Source organism: Cydia amplana, chromosome 27 (assembly GCF_948474715.1).
Source record: "Cydia amplana chromosome 27, ilCydAmpl1.1, whole genome shotgun sequence".
Classification (NCBI taxonomy): Eukaryota; Metazoa; Arthropoda; class Insecta; order Lepidoptera; family Tortricidae; genus Cydia; species Cydia amplana.
The window spans coordinates 4619198-4630273 of record NC_086095.1 but is presented as its reverse complement, the minus strand read 5'-3'; the positions used below and the strand labels follow the sequence as shown (position 1 = coordinate 4630273).

General features: G+C 36.8%; 1 protein-coding gene across 1 annotated transcript in view; it reads left to right on the top strand.

Annotated features, from left to right (window-relative positions):
• The first annotated feature begins 637 nt into the window (after nt 1–637).
• The window catches only part of LOC134660527 (scavenger receptor class B member 1-like), a 76719-nt gene continuing 66280 nt past the window's right edge, over nt 638–11076 (top strand). The window contains exon 1 of the mRNA XM_063516302.1: nt 638–654. The gene's annotated coding sequence lies outside the window, so the exon portion shown is untranslated. The remainder of the gene's footprint in view (nt 655–11076) is intronic.

The window sequence follows — 11076 nt, the reverse complement described above, 5'->3', positions numbered from 1 at the left end:
ATCTAAGATATATACTGTCATGTAAGTATGACATCTAAGTTAGACCAAAGTAAGTCTGTCTGATTGACAGAATGACATCTAAGTTAGATGTCATTCTGTCTGTCAGTGTACGTTCGAATTGGCCAGCCTATTTATTAGTCATACTCATACATAATTGATGTAAAATCCCCTAATGTGGAATTATATTTTTTTTAAAGGAGGAGAAATAATAATTAAGGTTTTTTTAAGAGTGGTTTCCCGATTTACCCGGATTCAAATCCGGTCCCATTAATAAGGAAATGATGCTTTTCGATTTCGATAGCGAATTATGGGTACCGATTAAAACTATAATTACAAAAAAGGTAATTTTTAATGATTTTTTTACAACCACCGTCCACTATTATTACGCATCCATAAACCACACTATTGTTTTTATTGCTTAATTGTCATTAATGAGTTAGATTATCTGTCCATAAGGCCACGGTCCACGGTTGCTGCGGCCGGGCTGAATGGCCGCAGTCGCGATCTCGCGGTCTTTCGCAACGGCGCGTGTTTCGAAATTTAAAAAATAACGTTATGGACGCGTTCAAAATATGACGTTCTGAGTGCTGTGTTTTTTTTTGTGAAAAGAGGTTAGTTTAAAGTTTTTATGTTTATGGTTATTGTGAGTGTAAGGTTTGTTGTTTTTTTAATTGGTTTTAGTATGTAATTATTATAATTGCGTTAAAATAATTTACGGCTTAAGTTAAAATAGTGGGTCAGGGATTTCCTTACATTATATTGACTGCTGGCGCTTTTCGTTTGACAGTTTTGTATAATATAAAGTTGGATTAGGTATAGAAACCCATAATTCTCAATAAAAAAAACATTGTATTTTTTAAATATTTTATTAACCTTTTGACCGCCAAAGGCGTTAACTGCAATATCAACCTTCGTGCATTATGATAAGGTTCACGATGACGCACCGCGCTGTAGGCGGGGATACTATAGCTGGTCAACCAAATCTTGTCAGTAAAAAAGGCGCGAAATTCAAATTTTCTATGGGACGATATCCCTTCGCGCCTACATTTTTCAAATTTGCCGCCTTTTTCTACTGTCAAGATCTGGTTGACCAAGTATACATCCATTACCATAACTATAAAAAAAACAGTTACTTATAAAAAAAAAACAGATGAATATCAAAACTTAAATATAAACGATAAATATATAGTGTGTCAAAAATATACCTTAGCAGTATTATTCTATTTTTTGACACATTTAAAGCGGTATTAAATAATATGTCCTTAATTAAATGTTCCTCCCGGATCACTTAGTTTTTTTAATTTATTTAATAATAATCTGCGCACGCGCCTCAAATACACTGGTGCCGGAGATGCAGGCGTCCATGGCCTGCGGAAACCGCTTAAAAATATCAATCAGGCTTGTAATCAGTTTGTTTCTAACCCCCAAAAAAGAGGGTTGTACCCAATATGTTTGACGCCAATATCTGTCTGTGGCAGTAGCTCTCAAACGGATGGGCCGATTTGTGAAAGCGAGTTTCCTTGCGGTGGTCCTTAAAATAGCTGTGTTTGATGGAAATCGATCCAGCAGTTTGAAGAGTATCAGCTACAGACGTATCAGCTCTTTTCCAAAATGATATGCTTATATTTGTCATGACATAGATTTTTTTGGCATACAGCGAAGGGATTTTTTATATTTTTAATTAAATAATTATTCACTGACTTTGTCTTTTGAAAAGTATATCATCAGGCGTAAACAAAAACTCACTAATTGCACAAAAATGGGGCATTATCTATAAAAAGGGACGTTATTGTCGATGGCGCTTACGCCGCACAGCGTCGCGCGGCATTGTATTTATATCGGAGCATCGTTAATAATGGCGTAAGCGCCATCGACAATAAGGACCCTTTTCATAGATAACGCCACAAACAGTTAAACAAAAATCAACCTTATTTTGTTACTACCTGGGTTCACTATGGCTCTGAATTTGTGGCAGTAATTTACATTTTACTGGGAGCCTAGACAATCGTTTGCGCCGTAGCGAACGAAACGATATCTGTCTCTATATCACTCTGTGCGATAGAGAGACAAGATAGGGTTTCGTTCGCTACAGCCTAAACGATTGTCACCTTGACTAGGCCCTCTGAGCTCTTGTTGTCACCCGACAATATGTCACCACTCAATACTGTCGTGAAGAGCTCATGGGTTTTTTTATTAGCATGTTCACTTTAGGAATAATTTATGTTAGTTATTTGTTTTACAAGGGGGCAAAGTTGTTGTTTAACCGCTCGTGCTAATATTGATATACTTACCCGAGCAAGGGATATATTCCAAATATAAACCACGAGCGTAGCGTCGAAAAACGGATTCTTAAGCGTTGCGAGTTTGCCTCACATGTGAATAAAATGCAACTTTTGCTATCAGTTTTTGAACAATCACTAGAGCCTTTACCACTTTTAATTCCGAATACCTATTTGCCACGCTCAGTGCACGGTTATTTTTCTAAAAGATAATTAAATTGCTGCAAGTTTTTTTCTTATTACTTAATATACAGTCGTTTTCAGGGTCACAAAAGTAGTCTAGATTTAAGTAAATGGCAAACAGTTTAAGTTAGGTACAAACATAGACTAAGAATCCTCTAGACGGAGTTTAGAGCAATTATTTCATGAAACCGCTGCTGCCAACAATACTGGGGTGCGGGGGACGAGGTGAGCGAGTCCCGTGCCGTGATTGGTCCGTTCAAAGACACGGACGTCACACAAAGACACTTTGACTCGAAAATGGAGTAAAACTACCGTATATTTGTGGCAGAGGGGGTAGAGTCTGTGCGGAAAGAGAATAGTCGTGGAATGTATGGGGCCCAATACATTCCACGACTCTTCTCTTTCCGCACAGACTCTAGCGCTACTTTGCTCAGTCTGGACTGTCTGGAGGATGTCTTGTCTGTGGGTACAAACAGCAACACACTTAACTGTCCATCGGTGGACTTTATGCCTATTTTATTAAGGTTAACGAACTATCAGTTAACAGTGTGGGCGATAGATGGCGAGTATTTTTTCTTCCGTGTTGTGATTTCTTATAAAATAAACAATTTCCGCTGACTCGAATGACAAAGTGAAGTCATTATAAACGTCATATTTATATTTAAAAAATTCAATTTGACATGAATGATGTCATTGCCACAATTTGTTATTGAAAATGCCATGCAGAATTAGCTAGGCCCGACTCTAAATTCATTTAATAATTTGGTGATATTATTTTTTTGTTACTTATTGAAAAGATAAAAGATAGGTAGTTTATTCAAGTAGGCATAATATGACAATGCGCTTATGAACGTCAAATAAAGCTACACCGAATCCAACCCTACACCTCTGCCTCGAGAAGTGTTAAATCCCCCCTCAATTGGAGGAGGGTCTCCCAATATGGGACCGGCAACAAACTCGGCTTTTCAATTTAATTATATAACTGTAAAGTACTCTATGATTGTACGCCATCATTAAATGCACTCAGAACATCTTTAAGTAGTATAAAAAGTGGGCGAAGGATCTTTCTCAGCCTTAGTCTAGAAAGGAACTAGATTTTTCATAGTCAATTAAGTACAACTGTTTTCGTGTCTGGCATTTTTTAAATGGTTGAATCAACTTTTTAATGTCACTTGTTGCTACAAGTTACGGTTAGGTCCAGGGGAAAAAACAACCTTTTCAAATCCGGTCTTATAATATTTAAATTTACCAAACACGCTTTTTAGGGTTCCGTAGCCAAATGGCAAAAAACGGAACCCTTATAGATTCGTCATGTCTGTCTGTCTGTCCGTCTGTCCGTCTGTCCGTCTGTCCGTCTGTCTGTCCGTCCGTATGTCACAGCCACTTTTCTCCGAAACTATAAGAACTATACTGTTGAAACTTGGTAAGTAGATGTATTCTGTGAACCGCATTAAGATTTTCACACAAAAATAGAAAAAAAACAATAAATTTTTGGGGTTCCCCATACTGCGAACTGAAACTCAAAAATTTTTTTTTCATTAAACCCATACGTGTGGGGTATCTATGGATAGGTCTTCAAAAATGATATTGAGGTTCCTAATATCATTTTTTTCTAAACTGAATAGTTTGCGCGAGAGACACTTCCAAAGTGGTAAAATGTGTGTCCCCCCCCTGTAACTTCTAAAATAAGAGAATGATAAAACTAAAAAAAATATATGATGTACATTACCATGTAAACTTCCACCGAAAATTGGTTTGAACGAGATCTAGTAAGTAGTTTTTTTTTATACGTCATAAATCGCCTAAATACGGAACCCTTCATGGGCGAGTCCGACTCGCACTTGGCCGCTTTTTTATTTGTGGTAGATATTAGCCATAGGTAAAAAAAAAAAGTAGTTCGCCACACCTGTCCCCAACTTCGCCAAATATTTTTTTATTATGAATATGATACCAAAAACATATTTCAAACCCTAATTGTTGAATTACTAAACGCCCATAGTTGGTATAGTTTTTAGGACCTGAAATAAATGATTTTTATTAATTTTATTTATTTTTATTGTTAGTTAAGGCGAAGTTATGACTAAAGGCGAATTTAGGATAGGTACATATTTTTACCAACCCCTGTTTGCAACGAACTGCAACATTGATAGCGGGGTTTGTTTATACGTACCTATAGGTACATAATAGTATTGTTATTTTGTTACAAAAAAAGTACTTAGACTATAATTGTGCCAAAGGCTCCTATTTCCAAATAATTATAAATCTAACAAAGCGACCAACAAAATGTGCAATATTGCAAATTTGCAAACTTGTTTGAAGGATGGCTTGTTATGAAATACCTGAATTTTATGACTTGATTCAAGTATAGGCTGACTTGTTATAGGCTGGCCGCATTTCACCTTCCCATACAAACGAAGTTTCCTTTTCATTTTTAACCGACTTCCAAATCTAAAAGGAGGAGGTTATCAATTCGGTTGTATGTTTTTTTTTATTTTTTTTATTTTTTTTTATGTTTGTTACTCCATATCTCCGTCATTGCTGGACCGATTTTGAAATTTTTTTTTTTGATTGCATGTATATGCTTACAGATTGGTCCCGTTTTTGTCAAAACCCAGTTCTGATGATGGGATCCATGAGGAATCGAGGGAACTCCTCAAATCTTAAAGGCATACATATAGTGATTTTTATATTTTCATCAACAAATCAAGCATATACATTCAAAAAAGTGACATTTGATGGAACTGCTGATGATGATCAGAACGGAACTCTTCAACGACGCATAGTACACGTTTGACGATTTGTCCTCTTCGTTATGTTTGTTAAGCAAGTTAAGTTTTTAAGCCACATTTTTGTCAAGCTCGAGTTCTGATGATGGGATCCATGCGGAATCGAGGGAACTCCTCAAATCTTAAAGGCATGCATATAGAGATTTTTGTATTTTCATCAGAAAATCGAGCATTTTCATTAAAAACTGTCGCATTTGATGCAGTGGAACTGCTGATGTTGATCAGAACAGAACTCTTCAACGACGCATAGTTCACGTTTGGCGATTTGTCCTCTTCGTTATGTTTGTTAAGCAAGTTAAGTTTTTAAGCCACATTTTTGTCAAGCTCGAGTTCTGATGATTCCCATCATGTGGCCACGAGGAATCGAGGGAACTCCTCCAATCTTAAAGGCATGCGTATAGAGATTTTTGTATTTTCATCAGAAAATCGAGCATTTTCATTAAAAACTGTCGCATTTGATGAAGTGGAACTGCTGATGATGATCATAACGGAACTCTTCAACGACGCATAGCTCGCATTTGGCGATTTGTCCTTTTCGTTATGTTTGTTAAGCAAGTTAGGTTTTTAGGCACATTTATGTCAATCAAGTCCTGAACATGGGATCCATGAAGAATAGAGGGAATTTCTAAAATCTTAAAGGCATACGTATAGAATTTTATATATTTATATCAGAAAATCAAGCATTTACATTACAAACTGTGGCATTTGATGAAGTGGAACTGCTGATGATGATCAGAACAGAACTCTTCAACGACGCATAGTACACGTTTTGTGATTTTGAATTTCGATTTTGACTTGGACTGGGCCCCGGACTCCGGACTCGGACCCGTACTCGGACTCGGACCCGGACTCGGATCCGGACACGGACCCGGACCTTGACCCGGAAAATCACTATGGTACCTAAACTAAATATACCACTATGATTACCATAAAATGTAGGTATACCTTTGAGTATATAGCCTAAGGAGATGTGATAACGTAAACTCTTCGAACAAATTTTTTCACCACTTTTAGCGGGGGGCAAGGTAAACACCTACAGCACACCACCAAAAGATAAGTAACTCAACAGACACAGATTTTGCTGTTGCGACAAACGCACACTACAATAAAATTCAACACATCAAAAATTACACGCACACAGACAGAGTTTTCACATAACTATGCAGCATACATACGAACATAATAGTGATGGGTCACATCTGAAGAATGAGTCAAATCAGTTTGATGAATGAACTGAATTGTCTTATACTATTTATTATAAAATTGTAAAAGTGAAAATTCTGTACATTGAAGATATTAGGTAGCCAATAAAATGATTGTTTGTATGTATGGTTGTCTGTATTTATGTGTCTTTGTGTCTTAGCCCGCACGCACAGCTAAACTGTGGAATGAACTGTCGCCCGCGGGTTTTCCGGGTTTATAGAAAACTAGCTTTTGCCCGCGGCTTCGCACGCGCAGGAGAGTTTTTTTTAATTTTGGACCCCCATTTCACCCCTTTAGGGGATGAATTTTGAAAAATCCTTTCTTAGTGGACCCCTAGACCTTATAAGGAACCTACTTGCCAAATTTGGACTTTCTAGTCCCAGCGGTTTGGGCTGGGCGTTGATTTAAGTCAGTCAGTCAGGTCTTTCACGTTTATATATATAGATTTGAATTTCGCGCCTTTTTTTTACTGACATTATTTGCTTGATCAGCTATATTAAACAAACTGCAGTGATTGAATGAATGAATGATTCATTCAATCATTCAAATGTTTAGTCGCTTTTTTGACTTTGTCACATCCCTTAAGACCGATTCGTCCCCGTACCACTGTATTCATGTTTACATTTTTCTGTCGTTTATGTATCGCAACGGTTTTTTCTTTAAATGGAGATTGTACTTCAATATACATTTAATAGTTACTATAAATACTTATTTATGATAGGAAACGCAATCTTGTTGCGAATTTGAGCTATCAGATCACCTTTTACACGATAATACAGAACAAGTCACCATTTTTTAAGAGAAACGTCTCGCGACACGGAACGATGCAAAATGGCGGTGAAGCGACTTCAAGTAGTTTTATATAACGTGTTTGAACAGTTGACCAATGTACTTTGCCGGAGGGGGTCGCCCGTGTATCACATCTCCTTAGGCTATATACTCAAAGAGGTATACATATTACCAAATAAAGTATAAGCGCCGTTAAGTGGGTCCAGGCTAGTAGTTAGAGAAGTCGGTTTTTTCTATTAAAGATTATAAATCTAGGTATACGTGTGAAACTTTGACTTTGACTATACGTAATGAAACTTTGCACATGCAATGACATGAGGTATATATACATCTACGTATGCCTGATGCCTGTAATTATAGTTCGTTTTTAGGGTTCCGTACCCAAAGGGTAAAAACGGGACCCTATTACTAAGACTCCGCTGTCCGTCCGTCCGTCCGTCTGTCACCATGCAGGCTGTATCTCACGAACCGTGATAGCTAGACAGTTGAAATTTTCACAGATGATGTATTTCTGCCGCTATAACAACAAATACTAAAAACAGAATAAAATAAATATTTAAGTGGGGCTCCCATACAACAAACGTGATTTTCGACCGAAGTTAAGCAACGTCGGGCGGGGTCAGTACTTAGATGGGTGACCGTTTTTTTGTTTGTTTTTTTTTGCTTGTTTTGCTCTATTTTTTGTTGATGGTGCGGAACCCTCAGTGCGCGAGTCCGACTCGCACTTGGCCGGTTTTTTTTAGCATGAGAAAAAGACTACGCGATTTCGAAGTGTCTTTTAATTGAAAAAAGCTTTTTAAATATCAATACGTAACTATTATAATGTTAAGTTTTATTGTCCTCTGATGTGCAAAATGAGCCAGAGGACTATGATATTCTTACTTTTAATAAAACACCGATTATCGTAAATTCACTATTTAATTTATTTAGCTTAAGATCCGCCATTAAACAATACCATCAAACTCGTCTTGTTATTATCTATGCGCACTAAACGCTATTTGAGTTACATGGATACACGTTACTCGTCCCCCCTTTAAAAGGAATGTACCTTATTATCTAACTTACAAATCTAATCTTTCAGGTGCTCGCCTGATTCTCGTAGACCGTCTCAGATCCGGATCAGTTGCTGGTGATGTCAGTATCTCAGGGGCGTCTACTGCCAATTGTGGTGGTCCAGTTACTCCCACTCTTTCTGGTGGTTCAGCTGAAGGTCCCACATCTTCTAATCCAATTTCATCATTCTCCCCAGTACACTCATTTCGTCTATCCTCTTCGTTTTGTTCTACTTCTGTCGGGACTGGCGGTGTTGCTATAAGAGGATGTGCAGCCTCCACTGATGGATTTGACTCATTTTCAACCGAGATCTGAGGCAGTTCTACACATGGTCTTAAATCAGAAACATGATAATATTTTTGTATACCACTTGTGGTTATTAAATACCTAACTGGGCTTAATATTTTAACAATAATAGCTTTGGTCCATCCTTTTCCTTCTTTTAAATTTTTTGCCCACACTTTTTCTCCTTCCTTAAAAGTCAAAACCTGTTTATCTAAATTATTATTTTTTATTACTTTTTTAGACAATGCATTTGATGGCTTTATTAACTCGAAACGAGTTCTAGGTTTATATTTAAATAACATTTCATTTGGAGACATGCCAGTGGAGTTTGGGCTGTTTCTATATGTAAATAAAAAGTTTTGCAACAATAGTTCTTGTCTGAAAGAGGGTCTGGACTCATGTTCTACTAATAACCTATTTAATGCTTGTTTAGCTGTCTGAACAGTCCTCTCTGCCATTCCATTTGATTCAGGATGGTATGGAGGGCTCTTTAAAGGCACACATCCATTGTTTTTTAAAAATTGTACAAATTGTTCAGAGGAAAAGGGTGGCCCATTGTCACTGACAAGGTATACAGGAATACCAATTATAGCAAATGTTCTACACAATTTTTCTATTACTTGCGAAGCTGAAGTGCCATTCATTATGTGCACATCAAGCCACTTTGAAGTTGAATCAACTATTAGCAAATAAGTTACAGAATTTTTCATAAAAAAGTCTACATGAACTCTTTCAAAAACATTTTCACATTTTTTCCAACTGACTGGTGGGCTAACATTGGTAAAATTTCTTGATGATTGACATATATTACAACTGGCCACAACTCTTTCAACATCTTCATTCATATTAGGCCACCAGCAATAACCTCGCATTAACATTTTTGATTGCACAATTCCTTGGTGGGACTCATGAAATAACCTTAATACTTTATCTCTCAACTTGTTAGGAATAATAACCCTATTTCCCCACAATACACATTTCTGCTCAGTACCTAATTCCGCCCTTTTACTGAAATATGGTTTTATACACTCATCATTTATTGAACTGGGCCATCCAGATAAAACATATTCATACACTTTACTTAATGTCAAATCTTTTTGTGTATATTTAGCTATTTCCTGAAAGTCAAGTGGAGCATCATCTTTAAGATTAAAATAATTGATGCAGTCAGCTACATTGGCTTTTTCTGGTAATGGTAATCGTGACAGAGCATCAGCATTTCCTAGTAATGTGCCCTTTCTGTAATTTATTTCATACTGATAACCTGACAGTATTAAAGCCCATCTTTGTAACCTTGCATTAGCCGTAATTGGAATTTTTTTAAGAGGGTCAAATATAAATTTTAAAGGCTGATGGTCTGTCACAAGCACAAATTTTCTGCCATACAAAAACTTATGGAACTTTTGAACGGCAAAGATAATTCCCAAAGCTTCTTTTTCCACTTGGGAATAGTTCTTCTGAGCATCATTTAATGTAGCCGATGCAAAACATATAGGTTCACTATTTATCTGGTGACTTAAAACCGCCCCAAGGCCATATTGACTCGCATCAGTGGTGACAAACACCTCTTTGTTACAATCATAATGCACCAGTAAATTACAATCTGTGATTAATTTCCTACTCGCTACAAAAGACTCATGACACTCCTTTGTCCATTTAAAGGGAACATTTTTTCTTAATAACGCATGTAATGGTGCTAATTTATCCGAAAGCCTAGGTAGAAATTTTCCATAATAATTTAATAGTCCTAAATATGCCTGTAACTGTGTAATGGATGTAGGTTCTGGTGCCTTTGTAATAGCCTCTACTTTTTCAGGTAATGGTTTTATTCCCTCTTCGCACACTAAATGCCCTAAAAACTTAATCTCACTACAAAAGAATTGGCACTTATCCAAATTTACCTTCACTCTATATTGTTTTAGTTTTTCTAACACCTTTTTTAAATTCTTATAACAATCTTCTAAATTAGTACCCGTTATGATCAAGTCATCAATATATGCTTTAACATTATTCACCCCTTGTAATATTTGGTCCATAACACATTGAAAAATTGATGGGCCTGATGATACTCCAAATTGCAAGCGAGTGGGCCTAAATAATCCTAAATGTGTATTAATGGTCATATATTCTTGTGATTTCTCATCTAATAACAATTGTTGATAGGCACCACTCAGGTCCAGGACACAAAATACCTTAGCTCCTGCCAGCTCTGCAAATATGTCCTCTGGAAGAGGCAAGGGGTAATGATCAGTGTCTAACATCTTATTTAAGGTCACTTTATAGTCTACACACACTCTAATTTTTTTATCATTCTTTTGAACTACAACAATGGGACTAGCCCAATCACTATGCGTTACTCTCTGAATAATTCCTGCCTTTTCTAAACTTATTATCTCATTTTCTACTTCCTGCTTTTTAGCATAAGGAATGGAGTAAGCCCTATGAAAAATAGGAGTTGCCCCATCCCTAAGCTTCAAAGTAGCCTGCATGTTTACAAT